The sequence below is a fragment of the Alosa sapidissima genome, chromosome 21 (assembly GCF_018492685.1).
Source record: "Alosa sapidissima isolate fAloSap1 chromosome 21, fAloSap1.pri, whole genome shotgun sequence".
In the NCBI taxonomy this organism is placed as follows: domain Eukaryota; kingdom Metazoa; phylum Chordata; class Actinopteri; order Clupeiformes; family Clupeidae; genus Alosa; species Alosa sapidissima.
Genome location: NC_055977.1, coordinates 20,024,096 through 20,041,306, shown reverse-complemented (window position 1 = coordinate 20,041,306; position 17,211 = coordinate 20,024,096). Strand labels below are relative to the sequence as shown.

Here is a 17,211-nt window from a genome sequence, read left to right as displayed (position 1 = left end):
GGGGAGGGGGCAGCTAGGTTATTGGAGGGTGGTGTGTTAGTGTGTGTGTGTGTGTGTGTGTGTGTGTGTGTGTGTGTGTGTGTGTGTGTGTGTGTGTGTGCGCGTGTGCAAGAGAGTATTGGCATGAGAGAAATGTGAAGTGAATTCTAATTTCATCCGGAGCCTCCTCACTGGCCACATGGCCGTGGGTGGGGGTGACGCTTTGTGTCCTCTGATCATCTGTGCATGTGCATGTTTTTCCCATATGAGCTGTGGATGCTCTGTATATTATTCACGTTTGCGTGTCTATATGTATATGTGTGTGTGTGTGTGTGTGTGTGTGTGTGTGTGTACCAATGAGATTCTGAGTGAGCTGAAAGTGTAAGTGTTTGTGTACTGTGGACATCTGTATGCATACGTTGCACCCCATATGTGTTGAATGTATATGTATTTCAGTGTGTGATGGTTTTTAATGAGTGTGTATGTGTGTACTTGAGTGTGCCTGGCAGTAATCAGATGAGTAGGCTGTGTGTGTGTGTGGTGTGTGTGTGTGTGTGTGTGTGTGTGTGTGGTGGAGTGTGTAGCAGGGTGCCGCAGCACTGAGCAGCGGTGCCCCAGGAGGCCTCAGCTTGGGCCCTGAGGAGGCTCAGTGAAACGGAGGCAATAGCCTGCCTGCCCCCGCCAGACCTGATGAATGCACACCCATTATATAGAGATGAATGTGCTCTCCAGACTCCTGCACCCACCCACCCACACACACACAGAAAAATATACACAGCACACACACATTCAGAACACACTCATTTACAGAGGTAAGAGCTCATAAACTTTCACACACACCCCCACACACATTCAAATGTCTACTCTCAGAAAGGCAATAATCATCACTGAAGACACACCTACACACAAACCCAAGCATGTATGCATACGTACACACAAAAATGCATAGCTGCACCATAAGGTTTCACAAACACACACACACACACACACACACACACACACACGACTTATTATCCAGTCCTCTATGAAAAGTGCACATGCATGCCTTGGGCGCGTGTATTTATCTACATATTTATATATCCATTCATTTGATGGCTCTTCACACAAAAGGCCGTGTGCAGCCCCTAGGCTTACTCCACACCCAGCCGAGTGAATTATTCATGCCACCACCGGGAGTGTGTGTGTGTGTGTGTGTGTGTGTGTGTGTGTGTGTGTGTGTGTGTGTGCGCGTGTGTGTGTGCGTGGTGTGTGGTGTGTGTGTGGGGGGGGGGGACTCTCCTTATTAAATTATTGACAGGCAACTTCTACATGGCACCTGACTGAGGAATGTGGAGGAGGAAAGAAACAGTGAGAGCAGATAAGATGGCAGACAGAGAGAGGGAGCGAGAGAACGAGGGATGGATGGAAAAGAGAGGGCAAGAGCAGGGTAAACAGAGAAGAAAGGGGTGTGTGGGGTAGGTGGGGGTGTGGAAAATAGGTATTCTGGAGAGGCAGTTTGAGAGAAGAATGACTTGGAATGACAGCAGAACAAACACACTGAAGTGACAGAGAGGGAACGAGGGAGAGCAGCCAGACAGAAAACAGAGGGGAAGAGAAACAGAGGAGAAAGCAAAAGGCAGAGAGAGATAAGAGTCTGGGCTGAGGATGGAGAGGGTTTAGAGAGAGAGAGAGAGAGAGAGAGAGAGAGAGAGAAAGAATGGACACAGAGAGAGGGTGATGGAGGAGAAGAAAAAAAACAGAGGGGAGGGGAGAAGGCAGAAAATCAGTTGAGAGATATATAGAGAAAAGAGAGAGAAGGAGGGAGGGAGGGAGGGAGAAACAGTATCTCGCCCATCCATGCCTCTGCCAGCATCAGTACGGCTGTCCTGTTGCCATGGTGGTCAGGGCAGAACAGCACAGGAACCGCAACGCCACTCTCATCTAATCTAAGGACCACTGGGGGAAGGGGGAGTGTGAGGGTGTGGGGGGGGGGGGTGGTGAGACAGATTGTTAGGGGGGGGGATAGGGAGTGGAGGGGGGGGTGGGGGGGGGGGTGTTAGGGACGTGGAGGGCCGAGGGGAGCAGAGAGCACTAACAGCCCCGGGAGGAGCACTGGGAGTCAGCCGGCCTCCGCCTACTGCCCCCCTCCCTCCTCCCTCACCTCCTTGTTAGAGCTCCACAAACCGTGATTACAGCATTACCATCGATTTCATGTGGGGTGCCATCATGAGGGGGAGGGGGAGAGAGCGAGAGAGAGAGAGAGAGAGCGAGAGAGAGAGAGAGAGAGAGAGGGGGAAAGAGAGAGAGAAGAAGGAGTGAGAGATTGCATGGGGAGGAGAGAAAAGACAAGAAAGCAGTAAGAAAGGGAGAAAAATCAAGAAAGAAAAGAGGGAAGGAAAGCGAGAGACAGACAGACAGAGAGAGAGAGAGATGAGGGAGCACTTTACTGCCTCCTTTAATGAGCACTAAAACAAAACCCAAACACAAAACCAATGAAAACACAGCAGGCTCCCCATGCTCTCCCCTTTCCCTCTATCTTTACGCTCACACACACACTCACACACACACTCTTTCATGGTTGTCTCTCTTGGCATGGCACACACATCACTTACTAGACACAGTGGACTGAAACTCAGAAACCCCCCTCCTATTATCACGCGTCACACACACACAGCGGGAGAGCTGCCTGCCTCAAACATCGACACCAACACACACACACACACACACACACTCATGCACAGCCTTCCTATGCCCACGCCCACCTACGCACACACACGTCCACCAAAGCCAATGCGCGCACACACACACACGTCCACTAAAGCCAACACACCACACACACACACACACACACACACACACACACACACACACACCAAAGCCAATGCAATTCTGTTTGAATCACCAGGATGGGGAAAAAACTAGCCAGACATCCACGGGCAATGCTTTTCATTCAGTGACTTTGCATCCCCCTTGGCCTGCCTAAGAACCAAGCACAGTCATGTGCTGCAGGGGATGGAGATGGAGGGAGGAAGGGAGAGCAGGAGAGGGAGAGGGAGAGAAAGAAAGAAATAAGAGAAACAGATGATTGTGGACACAGAGACAGAGACAGAGAGAGAGAGAGAGAGAGAGAGAGAGAGAGAGAGAGAGAGAGCATGGATGGAGAGAACAGCAAGGCACAGAAGAGTTGGGTAGAGTGAGAGAGACAGAGTGAGAGTGACAGAGTGAGAGTAGGTAGGAAACAATGGGATAGAGGGATAGAAAGGGACAGAAGAAGGGCCCTATGAGGAAGCGAGAAACAGACAGCACAAGCGAGACAGAGAGAGGAAAAGAGAGATAGAGAGAGGGAGAGAGACACAGAGAGAGGGAGAGAGAGACACAGAGAAAGGGAGAGAGAGAGACAGAGAGAGGGAGAGAGAGACACAGAGAGAGGGAACGAGAGACCAAGTGGATGGGGGACGGAGTGGGTGGTGGGAGACAGTGAGAGGAGACAATGCCATCGAGGGAGAGCGACGGAAAGAAGGATGGAGGAAGAACGGAGAGAAAAAGTGCTTCGTGTTTTCATCTATTCGGGCTCTGTTTAATCTGTCTTGCTTAGCAAAGCAAAAGCAGCGCTACCCGCAACGCCAGAAAAGCTCCTCGTGCTGAATGGAACCGAATTGAATTGGAGCTGAAATGAAAGAGAGATGGAGAAGGACAAAGAGAGAAGGAGGGCAGGAGAGAAAGAGTGGAAAGGGAGGGAGAGAGAGAAAGAGAGAGAGAGAAAGAGCGAGAGAGAGACGCGTTTCATATGGTTAGGATTAGCAGCATGGTCTTAGGAGGTATTTTACTGAATCAGAGGTTAATCGTATTACGGCAAATGCGGTGAATAATAGAAAACCTCCATGACAAATACAGCGAAGGAGAAGGGTGGGTCACTGGCAGCATACTGGGTCTGGCTGGAGTAGTCCGTGTGTGTGTGTGTGTGTGTGTGTGTGTGTGTGTGTGTGTGTGTGTGTGTGTGTGTGTGTGTGTGTGTGTGTGTGTGTGTGTAGGGTGAGGGGTGTGATGGAATTCAGTTTTTCAAAAGGGCATGTGCTTGTGGGGGCGTGTGTATTATATGTATGTTTGTGTGAGTGCGTTTGCCATAAGTGGGGACTTCACACTGAAAGCCTTCTGGCATAAAAAGGTCATGGACATAACTTTCCACTTCTGCGTGGTGTGAATGTATAGCGTGTGAAGGCACAGGAGGTGCTGACTGACCAAATGGTCTGGCTTTCCACTTACTCACTGACGACCCCCACCCACGTACGTGCATCTCGTACATAAATAAACACTCACACACACAAACACACACACACACACACACACACCCCCTGGAGTGATAGCGCTCATGTTTAGCCTCATTCGTCACATTAGGCAAATGATCCAGCCGCGGAGCAGTCTGCCTAGCCCAGCGTTTCGGGGCAGGGGCGAACGCAGCGCAGCACGTGGCGGCAATGGGCTTACACCCGGCTCATCTAGGAGTGGGAGCGCGTGGAAACACACCAGCCCCGGAGAAGAGAAGAGACCCACAGCGCCAGCAGATGTTAGCGCCCGCGTGGCCCTCTCCCGCCTTATCAGTAAACAGCAGAGGGGGCCCGCTGTTTTTTTTTTTTCTATTAAGGATTTCATTGCGCTTTTTTTCCCCCTTTCTCCCCCCCCCCCCCCCCCCCCCCCCGCCCCCCGCCCCCCGCCTCTCCCTTTGCTTTTCCTGAAAAGCAGGACGTTGACGCTATAAAGGGGACATGTTTGTGTGTTTGTGTATGTGTGTGTTTGTTTGTGTGTTTAATGGGTACATCTGTGTGTGCAGCGTGTGAGCGCTTGTTTGTGTAAAGAGAGGATGTGTGGAGGGTGTTTGTGTGTGGTTGTTCTCAAGCTTACGTGTACACACTGGTAGGTATATGTGTAATGTTTGTGCACATTAATAGTATACTTGTCTGATATTTGCAGTGTTTGTCTATGGCCGAGTGTACATAACAGCTTATGTGATGGCTTGGTGAGGATGAGTGTGTGTGTGTGCTAGATTGTGTGTGTGTGTGTGTGTGTGTGTGTGTGTTTGTGTCGATGTGCATGGTGTGCAGATGCCAATTCAAATGCCAGGTGATGGGCTGCAGGTGCCTGGATATGAACCAGAGTGACACAAACAAACACACACACACACACACACACACACACACACACACACACACACAAAAACCCGATCTCATTCGCTCTGGTGAGTGTGCACCTGTTTGGGCAGAGAGCATGCTACACTGCACATCACCAGTTTAGATGAAAGCCTTACACTCAGGCGACATGATACTTGGATGCTATTGTCCAATACACACGTGAGCGTGTGTGGGCATGTGGGTTGGGGGAAACACTGTGTGTGTGTGTGTTTATGTCGGCGTGCATGCGTGTGTTTGTGTGGGTGGGTGTGTGCGGGTGGGTGCATGCCTGTGTGTGTGTGTGTGTGTGTGTGCTCTGATCTGTTTTTGGCAGAATCGTCGGCTACTGTTTTAAAACCACTACAATACCAGCGTGTGATTACTGCCATTAAGAAGTTGAGGAAGCAGAAGTCAGCTGATTGTCCTAGTTTGGGCGGCTCAGGTCATGTGCACAAGCTGACTGTGGGTGCACTGTATTGGGGGCTACATACAACTAGTACTGCTCTATATCAGCAATTACAGTGGGCTATGTTTATTTGAAAACAAAAACAATGCTTCCTTTACATTTGAACTCGATCATCCGGAAGGTAATGTTGCACTGCTCAGCCTCAAAAGTGTTGCACTATTCAGGCAATTTGATTCCTGATGAGACATGGGGATTGGGAATCAAACAGCGTAGCTGTGTGGGTGTGCAGCATACCAAAAGGGTATAAACCTTCCATTGTGTATACTGCCTCTCTGTGTGTGTGTGTGTGTGTGTGTGTGTGTGTGTGTGTGTGTGTGTGTGTGTGTGTGTGTGTGTGTGTGTGTGTCGGTGTGGCCAAATGCATATATCTGTGAGAGAATAAGCTCGGAACAGACTCGGTTTGCCCAGGGTAGCAGCCCGCCATCATCCCCCATAAGGTCACCTTTTCTCCAGCTGCCGGTGCTAACACATCTAGTTCCTGCTTTAGTATATTCAGGCATTACCGGGTCTTTATCCTCACAGCGATCACATTATTTGGTAGCACTGACACGGGCCCTGATCGGGGAGGTGGCATCAATGCCAAGCTGACGCACATTTATCTGGGCCGTGTGTCAGGAATCGTCACTCTAGGGTTATTACACACACACACACACACACACAGAGACATAATATATACACACACACGCTTAGAAACCCACATTCACACACACACATCCACACAAATATTCATATAAATGTGAACATACCCACAAACCCACTCACAAGGACACACACAAGAAGACACAGATACACACATATGCACACATATACACTGAGATACACACACACACAGATGAGTGGCTTTAGGGCATAAGCTTCAGAAATTAGGTGGCTTGTCGCCTGTCTGCGCTGATTAAAGGACCCAAATCTGCCCTGGCTGGCATGAGCACTGTGGGGCGGGCGCCCCTGGGACACGCTCTCCTGTTGATTACACACACGCACGCACGCGCACACGCACAAACACACACACACGCGCACACGCACACACACACACACACACACACAAACACACAAACACACACACTCCCCTTACAGTCATCCAGTCCATTTCCTGGATTCACTGCACAATCTGTCACAGAGCAGAGGGATAGACACACACACACACACACACACCTACTGTACACACACACACACACACACACACACACACACTCAGACAGACAACAAGCGCTGGGAGAAAACTAATTATGGAGCATCGGAGTCAGCGGTGACGAGATGCTCGTCACGTACGGATTGTGAGCGGTGGAGGAAAATCAGCAGTGGAACATTCTCCTCCTCCTCCTCATCGCCTCAATCTCTCTCTCTCCTTCTCTCTCTCACACACACACACACACACACACACAGCTGAAGGTCACCCACAACAAGCAGAGCAGGCTGCCGGACCGAGGAGTTTTGATCAAAGGGGCTGCCTGTTCCGTGCCGCGCCAGGCCTCCTCAGATCACTGCTCGTTACCCAGAATTCAAAGCAGCACCAGTGCTGCCACCCCAGCCGGAACGTCCCGGCTGACGGGTTCGCGCCCACAACTTACCCCCAAGTCTCCCTCCTCATCACAGCCCCCCCCTCCTCCTCCTCATCTCACACACACACACACACACACAAAAAGCTCACCAAGTTCTTAATGAATTAAAATCTCATTGGCTTGTCTGAGTACCAGACCCCATCTGGATGGATCAAAGCGCCATTTGATTGGGCCCATGCAGCCAAGCCCTCCACACCACCCCCCTATGTCCATCCCCACCCTCTGGGAGGGGGTCGGAGGCCAGCTGGTTCTGCCTGACTGGAGGTCCAGCCTCTGGGTGATGAAAGGGACATTCAGGGGTCAGCTGAGACATCAGCGCCCGAGCTGGCCTTTTAATCGTTATGTGTGAGTGTGTGTCTACATATATATGTGTGTGTGTGTGTGTGTGTGTGTGTGTGTGACCGTGTGTGTGTGTGTTTGAGTGAGTGTCATGCCTCTTCAAGCAACGGCGAGCCTAAGCCCCTTAATCCCCCAATTCACACCTCCTCAGTGCGTTAGAGAGAGAGAGAGAGAGAGAGAGAGAGAGAGAGAGAGAGAGAGAGAGAGAGAGGAGAGAGAGAGAGAGAGAGAGGAGAGAGAGAGAGAGAGAGAGAGTGTGAGTGACTCGCTCCGCCCTTCACTCCAACCCCATCAAACGCCCGTCCTTGTTGTCGTGGAGATTAGGACTGTGCGTGTCCCATCTCCCATCACCACGCACACATGAGGCCATATTACCCACTTTTCCCCTAGTTTTCCACCCTTTTATGACGCTTGTGCGTGTTGTTTTTTAATAACCGCGTTTAGATATGCATGGTGTGCCAGGGATTTCATCATCACCACCACCACCCCCCAGCCCCTCTACACACACACAGACACACACACACACACACTCATACACTAACAAGTAGGCCAACATATGCATCACATGCACATACAGTATATCTATGTGCACATGCACACATACATACACACACACATATTTGTCAGGACTTCCAGGAACATGTGTTGTTGTTAAGGGAGTTATGAGTGTGTAAGAAGGGGGGGTGGTTATCATTTGGAAGGACTGGGGGAGTATGAGGGCTTTGCCTAGGAAATGCATCAGAGGGAGTCAGACTAGGGATAGGGCATGTGTGTGAGCAAATGTGTGTGTGTCAGTGTGTGTGTGGGTGGGGGGGGGGGGGGGGTGTATGTCGGGGTGGGGGGGTGAACTGAAGCAGCTGGGAGGCTGAGCAACAGCTGCTCGCTCTCCGTCACATCTGCTTACATGGAGCACATCAGAGTGTCGACGCAGCGCACTGCCAGGAGGGAGGAAGCCAGAGCGAGGGATGTGGAGAGATGGAACAGCAAAGAGGAGAGAGAGAGAGAGAGAGAGAGAGAGAGAGAGAGAGAGAGAGAGAGAGAGAACTGGGTGAAGGGAAAGGGTGTGACGGGTAGAAAGAGATGAGACAGGAGATACTATAGGGAGTTCGACTCTGTACATTGGTTGGTGGAGGGGCGCAGACTGTACTGAACTTTTGGGACAGCCTCTCTCTACTCCCCCTCTCTCCCTCTCTCTCTCTCTCTCTCTCTCTCTCTCTCTCTCTCTCTCTCTCTCTCTCTCTCTCTCCTCCCTCTCTCTCTCTCTCTCTCCATCTCCATCTGTCTGGCTCCTTCTGTTTCTTCTCCGCCTCACTCCTCTATCTATGAATCACACCATGGAGACAAACAAAACACAACCCTTGCGCCTTAAGAGGGTCTCCAGCCCCTCTCCAACCACTTCAACACACATGCACACACACACACACAAATACAGATCACAAACACAGGAAACACACACATCCAAGACACAGAGGTAGACTTAGCCTATACTCACACAGCAAATATAGTATCTGATAAGACACACACACACACACACACACACACACACACACACACACACACACACACACACTACTACACAGGCCTACACACATATATCCTGTCTTAAATTGAAGGCTGTTGATAAGAAGAAAGACTCCTGGGCTACAGATTTGAGATCAGAGTGAGTCCCATTGGCTCCTTACAGAGGGGTTGGGCAGCAGCTGACCCTGACTCAGCAGTTACTCAGCCTCCCCTGGAGCTCCCCGCGTCCTCTTACGGGAAGAGCAGGCCACGATCTGTTCTTATGAATCTACTTGTCGAAATCGGAGTGTGTGAGTGAGTGAGTGTGTGTGTGCACGTCCACTCACTAATACACACAAACAAACGCACAGGAAGCCAGTCACTGACATCCAAAGCTCTTTGGTTTTTCCAAAACCTTTACACACACACACACACACACACAAACACACACACACACATACTGTACCGTCAGTGCAGCCAAGCCTGACGGTGTAATCAAAGTCCATACTCCCATTTCACTGACTCAATTATCTGGGTCATCATTACACATCCCTGGAATCTTCTAGAAGAGTTATATTACAGCACACCATTCTCATTACTTCATTGTGTGAGTGTACAAAGTAGAACACCAAGTGTCAATCCAAATGTGTCAATCCCCAACAGAGGCACCATATGGTAATCGGAGTCATCATTCCACTCCTGGAACCTTCTAGAATAGGGCTATGAAGGGTCATGCAATTCTCATTATTTCATCATGCTGGTCTGTAAGGCAGAACACCAGGTGTCAATCCCAAGTGTCAATCCCAAACACAGGCACCGTATGGTAATCTAGCCATGGCGACCTCCAGCTGGGCAGGGCTGCTTTAATCCTTAAAGTGTCCAGCCTACTCTACGTCAGGAATCTGAGGCATTCAATCAATTTTCCAACGGTAGCTCTAGGTCAAACATCCAGATAGATTTGACCCCATGTAACCCGCACTTGCATTCCAGGAAGTTCTGTGCTTATGAATATCAGAGGAGCGGCGGGCGAGAGGGAGAGGAGAGAGAGCCCACAGCAGGGGAGACGTGCTAAAACATTAACTCCTCAGTCTGGCCTCCGCTCTGCCCCCGCGCACAGGGACCAGGGGCAGGTTAGCATGCAACAGTGCACTCCAGCGCCACGCAGTGCACTTTAGTCAGTGGCCCTGCTACACACACACACACACACACACACACACACGCACACACACACGCACACACACACGCACACACATCCTCGGTCTTCACCTTCTTATGCACCTCTCTGAACGGGGGGGGGGGGGGGCATTATGTTTTCTGCCCTTTTCCATGTGCTCGTTTTGCCTTTCCTGTTCCTCCCCCTCCCCCCCTCTATCCCCAACCGCCGACCTCAATGCCAGAGTGCTCAGAGAGAGTATCGCTTTACTGTGAAAAACAGCGTCCACTTCTTATCCACGTCCACTTCACATCACATCACATGTGCCGTAGGGAGTAAATCAAGCCGGACCGCACCACACCGACACCAATCCCCCTCGCCCCACACACACACAGCTTGCAGCTACACAAAGGCAAACCCATGAAAAAAAAAAAAAGAAAAAAGCAGAACCGAAAATATTAAAACTAACTGGGCCAGGGAAGCCAGGCCTATTTGGCTGGGCTAGGGGTGTGCAGTTGGTCGTTTCAGTCTGGCAGCATGAGGATGGTGAGTGGTGAGTTTGGGGGACTGCGGAGGCCTTAGGGGATGAGAATGGGGGGCATGGGGGTGGTGAGTGGTGAGTTTGGGGGACTGCGGAGGCCTTAGGGGATGAGAACGGGGGGGCATGGGGGTGGTGAACAAATGAGGCTTGGCGGTACATGCGTGCGTGTGGTCCGGGAGGCTCAGGCTGACCGCGGGAGAGGAAGAGGAAGCAGGCCCCGGAGGCCAGGGGGGGGAGGGGAAGGGTAATGCCAGCTCCGGTCACGCTCTCTGATCTTATCTGGTGGACTGGACGTCGCAAACCACTTCCCTCTGGCCCCCGAGCTCAACAATCGCCCTATCCATCCAACCCACTCAGATATAGCCAGAGAGAGACAGAGAGAGAGAGAGAGAGAGAGAGAGAGAGAGAGAGAGAGAGAGAGAGAGAGAGAGAGGGAAAGAGAGAAAGAAAGAAAGAAAGAAAGAAAGAAAGAAAGAAAGAAAGAAAGAAAGAAAGAGACAAAGAAAGAGAGAAACAGAGAGACAGAGGTAGACAGACGGTGGCCCTGCATTATTACCCATTGTCCTTTGAGGACTCACATGCTCTGGAAGAATAGCTAAATTATGGCCTACTTTCTTCACCTTAAGAGACCTGCAAGATTACAGATAAGAGCTGTCACCGAACAAACCCAAAAAAAAAGAAGAAGGAAAAAAAAAACTAAATAACACCCTACGCTCCAGAGAGACGAGAGAGCCAGCCAAGCCTCTGCCAGTGCCATCACAAACGCTCTAATGGGGCCTGCGAGGAAAGGATTAGAAGACTGGAAATCAATGGAGATTCTCATATGCAGCTCTGCACGATGAAGACAAAAAGGGTTCTGGCTGCTGTATCAAGAACAAGCCATTCCCTTATTGCAGTCATTATGAGCGGGTCCAAAGAAAGACTTAGATACGCTTTAGAACAGACCAAAGAAATAAGACTGAGTGAGTGAGAGAGCGAGAGAGAGCGAGAGAGAGAGAGAGGAGAGAGAGAGAGAGAGAGAGAGAGAGAGAGAGAGAGAGAGAGAGAGAGAAGCCCTTATTTTCAAGTAAGCCTGGAGAGAAGAAGAAATGAGGGCTGATTGGCTCTTTCCAGATCTTTCCACTCCAGCTCAAGGCCTGACTGGGTGAGAGAGAGCAGAGGATTCGACACGCAGGTGAGAGACCTGGACAGGAGACTCACGTGGAGCGGAGTGAGCTCCACCACACTCTCTCACACACACACACCCCACACACACACACACGCACAGGCACATGCACATGCACACACTCCCCCCACCCATCGCTCTCTCCGATGGGGAATCACCGCTTCATTATCGCCTCCCTGTCTTCTCTCTCACTCTCTGATCTTTCGCTTAGATGCGAAATACACGGACACACTCACACAAACACACACACACACACACAGTTGCATAAATATACACTTATTAGCACAAAGGCAGATTTAGGCACACACACACACATTATGCATACACACCTTCATCAATCGAGCTCATTAATGAGAACTGGAGACACTCTCACTGTCATGTTCACACTCCCTCCTTCCTGCTTCTTGATTTATAATAAGGCAACCCACCCCCCTCCATTCTCTCTACCTCACTTTCTTTTCTTTCACACTCTCTCAGTCTCTCGCTCATTCACTTCCTCTCACTCTCCCCCGACTTTCCCTCGCTCTCGGCCTTCTCTCAGTATCTTCCATGTCCCTGTCAGCAATCGTCCTCCATCACTGCACAAATCCTATCCAGATTTTATCTTCACCTTCCCTTCCACCATCACTTACTGTATCTCCATCATTCGTTTTTTCATCTCTCAGGCTTTTCCAGTCCTCCATCTGCCCTCTTTTTAACAGCTCTCTTTTTTTTTATTATTATTATTATTATTATTATCAAGGTGCCAACCGACTTGTCTGTTTATTTCCTCCTCTTTTCTCCTGATTCCGGGTCTGCATTTCTGTTTCTATCCCCCCAATTAGTACCCGGTGTTTCCCTTTCTGCGGCTCTTTTCCTGAGTCATTCTCTTCTCTCTCTCTCTCTCTCTCTCTCTCTCTCTCTCTATTCCTCATTCTTAATGTCTGTGGTTTATTCAGCTTCAGCTCGCGTTTTTTTTGGCTCTCTTGGCGCGCCTCGTTCCTTCTCTCTTTCTGCCGTTCTTCTTTGCTGTCTGAGATTATGAAGCTCTTTCTCTTCTTCCGAGTCCTCCGCGCCTGTCGACTGCCTATTTCATTTTTGCATTATAGCCTTCTTCCTTTTTCTCCTTATTTCCTTTTACTTCACTCTTTCTTTAGTTCTTTTCTTTCCCTCTTTAGGGAATTTTCTCAGCTCTTTTCCTGGTTTCTTTTTTATTTCTTCCTCGCTCCTCCTCAGCATGGTCTTTTTCTCTGCCTCCCCAGCTCTTCACAAGCGCTCCTCATCCGCTCCTCATCCTCCCTCCCTCCCTCCTCCTCCTCCTTTTCCTCTCCTCTCTCAATCTGTCTTTCTTTCCCTCCTTTCATTGCCAGCACCTGTGTCTCATTAGCCCTGGTGAAGGGCCCGTGCTGCTTGGTTTGACTCGTTTTCCGCTCCCGCCAGCAACTGATTCAGGGTCAGTCGAACACCCACCCCACGCCGCCACGCGAAGTCGTCCCACACCTGGATCACCATCAGCTATTTACAAGCCATTCTTTACCACCATTTTTTTCCCCTTTTCTTTCGCTTTTCCCGAACTCCTGCTGTTGTTGTTGTTGTTGTTGCTGTTGTTACCCTCCCCTCCCCTCTCTCCCTCTCTCCTACGGCAGTAACAATACTGGCTGCTCCGGCACCCGGCGAGCTAATTAATTAGGACTCGTCACTGGCTGCCTGTCCTCCTCGGCAGTCTGGTTGGGTTTTTTACTCGCCCAGTTCCCATGGCATGTGTGCCTGTGTGTGTGGTGTGTGTGTGTGTGTGTGTGTGTGTGTGTGTGTGTGTGTGTGTGTGTGCCTGCCTGTATGTGCGTGTGCGTAGGGGGGGGGTCTGCTGCCTAATGAAGTCCTGTAGCCGCGGAGGCTAATGGAGCCATCAAAGCGCTTTACTCCTGCGGCGCGAGGGACCTGGACGTGCTCCAGGACGCTCCACAGCGGCCCACTCGCCCTTGCCACAAGCCACACCAGGCGCAGTGAGTGGGGCCTCCGCAGGCTCTGGGGGCTGGCTAGCCTGACATGCGGTGGCTGGGGCCAGCAGCATGGGAGAGTGGGTAAAGTGTGTGTGTGTGTGTGTGTGTGAGAGAGAGTAAGTGACGAGGGAATATTTGTGTCTGTCTGTGTGTGTTTATGCTGTGATAAGCCTGTGTGTGAGTGTATGATGTGATTGTTTGTGTGTGTGTGTTTACGTGTAGTGTTTCAGTGTCCATGTGCGGCAGTGTGCATGTAGCTTATGTGTGTGTGTGTGTGTGTGTGTGTGTGTGTGTGTGTGTGTGCGCGCTGGCATTTGGGTGAGGTCAACCGCGTCAGTAACAATCAGGTATCACGGAACGTCCTATTAAGCCTCATCAGATCTGTTGTCGTGGCGTAGTGTTGACACTAATGCTGCGATAGCGGCCCGGGGGGAAAAAACAATCTGACTGCTCAGGGCCATCCTCACTCCCCGTCCCCCCACTAAGACGCCATTGCGTCTCGCTAGGCTTCTGTCAGGAGAGGTGTGTGTGTGTGTGTGTTTGTGTTTGTGTACAGTATGTGTATGTGTATGTGTATGTGTATGGTGTGTGTGTGTGTGTGTGTGTGTGTGTGTGTGTGTGTGTGTGTGTGTGAGTGTGTTGTTGGGGCAGGGGCGGGGGAGGGTCAATAGGAGAGGCTCTGGCTCAGACCCCAGGAGCTGCAGCTCAGCGCTGGGGAAACTTGAGGGAGGAGGAGGAGGGGCTCCCGTTGGTTAGCGCCCGAGTGAGTGAGCGCTAGCGCTAGCTAATCTGCGACCATTTAACCCCTTTATCTGGGGGCAGGAGCACGTTAATGATGAGCGGGAATGTCAAAAATGCTCATCGCAAATGGGTCGATCAGACGCAAGAGCCCTTCTCCTCTGATTTCTCCTCTCCCTCTTTCTCTTTCAATCTGTATCTCTCTCTCTCTCTCTCCTTGTGCGTGTGAATAAATAAACAGCAGGAGAGAGAAAGTAGGGCATCTCCAACCTGGGACGCTGCGTCCTAACCAATACCTACTCAGATGGGATGAGGAGAGGGGCACTGAGTGAAAAGAAAGAGAGGGAAAAAACGAGAAAACAAAGAGACAGAGAAATACAGTAAATGCCAAAAAAAACACAGAATTAATGCACATGGCAGGAAGATGGGAAGGGGAGAGAGAGAGAGAGAGAGGAGAGGGGAGAAACTGAAGTGCTTTTTGTGGGCATACTGTATAGGGGCCAACAGATGGATAAGCGCTGACACTGATGGAAAGTGCGGTGGGCCATAGATGTAGAAAGGCGGCCAGAGAGGGAGGGAGGGAGGGAGAGATATAGATGGATGGAGTGGAGAAAAAAGGTATGTTCTAGTCATGGAGAGGGAGAGATGGACAGGGTGAACAGGGGGAACAGAGAGGGAAGTGAGGGAGGTAGGTTTAAAGGAGGGGGGGGCAGAGAGCGAGAGCGAGCAGCAGCACTAGAGTGAAAGAGAGAAGGCCGGATTGAAGACGCCGTGAGGGAGATGGAGGAGAGAGGGATAGAGAGAGAGATGGAGGGAGGGAGAGAGAGAAAGAGAGGAGGGGAGGGTATGAGATGGCGCTGTGAGCAGCGGCAGAAGGCCCCACGTTTCTACCCCAGGCATTAATAATCTATGCCAGTTTAAGTACCTCTTTGGAGAATGAGGCAAAGCAACGTGAAGGCAATGAAAGTCTCTCTCTCTCTTTCTCTTTCTCTCTCTCTCTCTCTCTCTCAGTTTTTCTTTCTCTCTCTCTCTCTCTCCGTCTCTCACTCTGTCTCTATCTTCCCCCACGCCTCCCCTATTCCCAAGGCAGCGTCTATTTAAATGTGTGTTTAATCAGGGAGTGTCATAGCTCTAATCGCGCTTGGCGTCACAGCCTTCCCTTTGCATTGGTTTTTACCCCACCACTTGCTCACTCCCTCCCTCCCTCCCTCCCTCCCTCCCTTCCTCCCTTCTCTCTCTCTCTCTCTCTTCTCTCTTTCTTTCTCTCTCACTTCTCTCCCTCCTCTGTTCACTGCCTGCAGCCATTTCCCCTCTGCCTCAAAGAGGAGAAGAGAGACAAAGGGAGGGAAGGAGAGAGCAAGAGGGAGAAAAAGGGGAACGGAGGAAGTGAGGGAGGGGGAACACAGGAGAGGAAAAGAAAAAAAAACACAGCAATCCCTCGGTGGCCCCCAAGCTCAGAGCAGCGATGGTGATGATGATGACGAATTAATGAATCGCTGACAAACTCTACGCGCAATGGGGATGCCAGGGAGAGTATGTGTGTGGGTAAGGGGTGAGAGAGAGAGAGAGAGAGAGAGAGTGTGAGTGTGTGAGTGTGTGTGTGTGTGTGTGAGAGAGAGAGAGAGAGAGAAACAAAGAATGTGTGTGTGTGTGTGTGTGTGTGTCTGAAACTGAGATTGAGTGAGAGACATAGAGAGAAACTGAAAGAGAGAAAGCGAGAGAGAGAGAGAGAGGAGACTGGCAATCAAAAGTCTTTTCTCTCCAGCTCAAAAAGTCTGGCTAAAGTCGCTGTTGCCGCAGGAGGGGTGAGCGGCAGGGAGGGAAAGGGGAGGGGTGGTCCAGGGGGAAAGGCTTGATTCGCAACGTCTGTGATTGTGTGTGTGTGTGTGTGTGTGTGTGTGTGGACGCACGCCCAGATAGCCCCCCTCCTCTCCTCTCCTCTCCTCTCTCCTCTTCGCTTCCTCTCTCACTCCCGAGTTCCCCCACTGAAAACGGAGCTGGCACGCGCATCGCCCACGCGCAGAGCAGCGGTGGAACACAGCAGCACTGCAGGAGCGGTGGTGGAGTGAAGGAGGTGGGGGGGTGAGGGGCCTGAGTGCGGGGGCCCTGAAACACCACAAGAACCCACTGGGGAGACGAGGGGGGAGCACAGAGGTTGCATCATGTGCGAGTCTGTCTGCACACGTACATATGTTTTGGAGTGTGTGTGTGTGTGTGTGTGTGTGTGTGTGTGTGTGTGTGTGTGTTAGCTGGGCAGGAGAGATGAGGGGAGTTTTTTTTTCTCGCAGCAGGAACAGAAATCCCAAACCTCCCGTTGCACAACGCAGCAGTACGTGCGCGTTCAGCTGGACCGAACACAGCACAGGCACAGCAGGCTATGTGTTCCACCGTCTGCTGTGGCGTTAAAAACATCTCTTTGTGCCTCCACTGTCATCTACAGTCTCGCTCTCCTTGTCTCTCTGTCTGTCCCTCTCTCTTTCCCTCCTTCTTTCTCTGTCTGTCCCTCTTTCTTTCCCTCTCTGTCTCTCTCTCCTTCCTCTCAGTCTTTCCCTCTCTCTTTGGTCAACCACTGGCATCATCTCTTGGCACTCTAAGGCCATTCTCTATGGCGACTGAGCTGACTTCCATGTGGTCTGCATCAAGAATAC

General features: G+C 50.9%; 1 protein-coding gene across 2 annotated transcripts in view; it reads left to right on the top strand.

The window, feature by feature from the left end:
- pvrl2l (PVR cell adhesion molecule related 2 like) overlaps positions 1 to 17,211 on the top strand; it is an 85,166-nt gene that overhangs the window by 889 nt on the left and 67,066 nt on the right. The window lies entirely within an intron of this gene.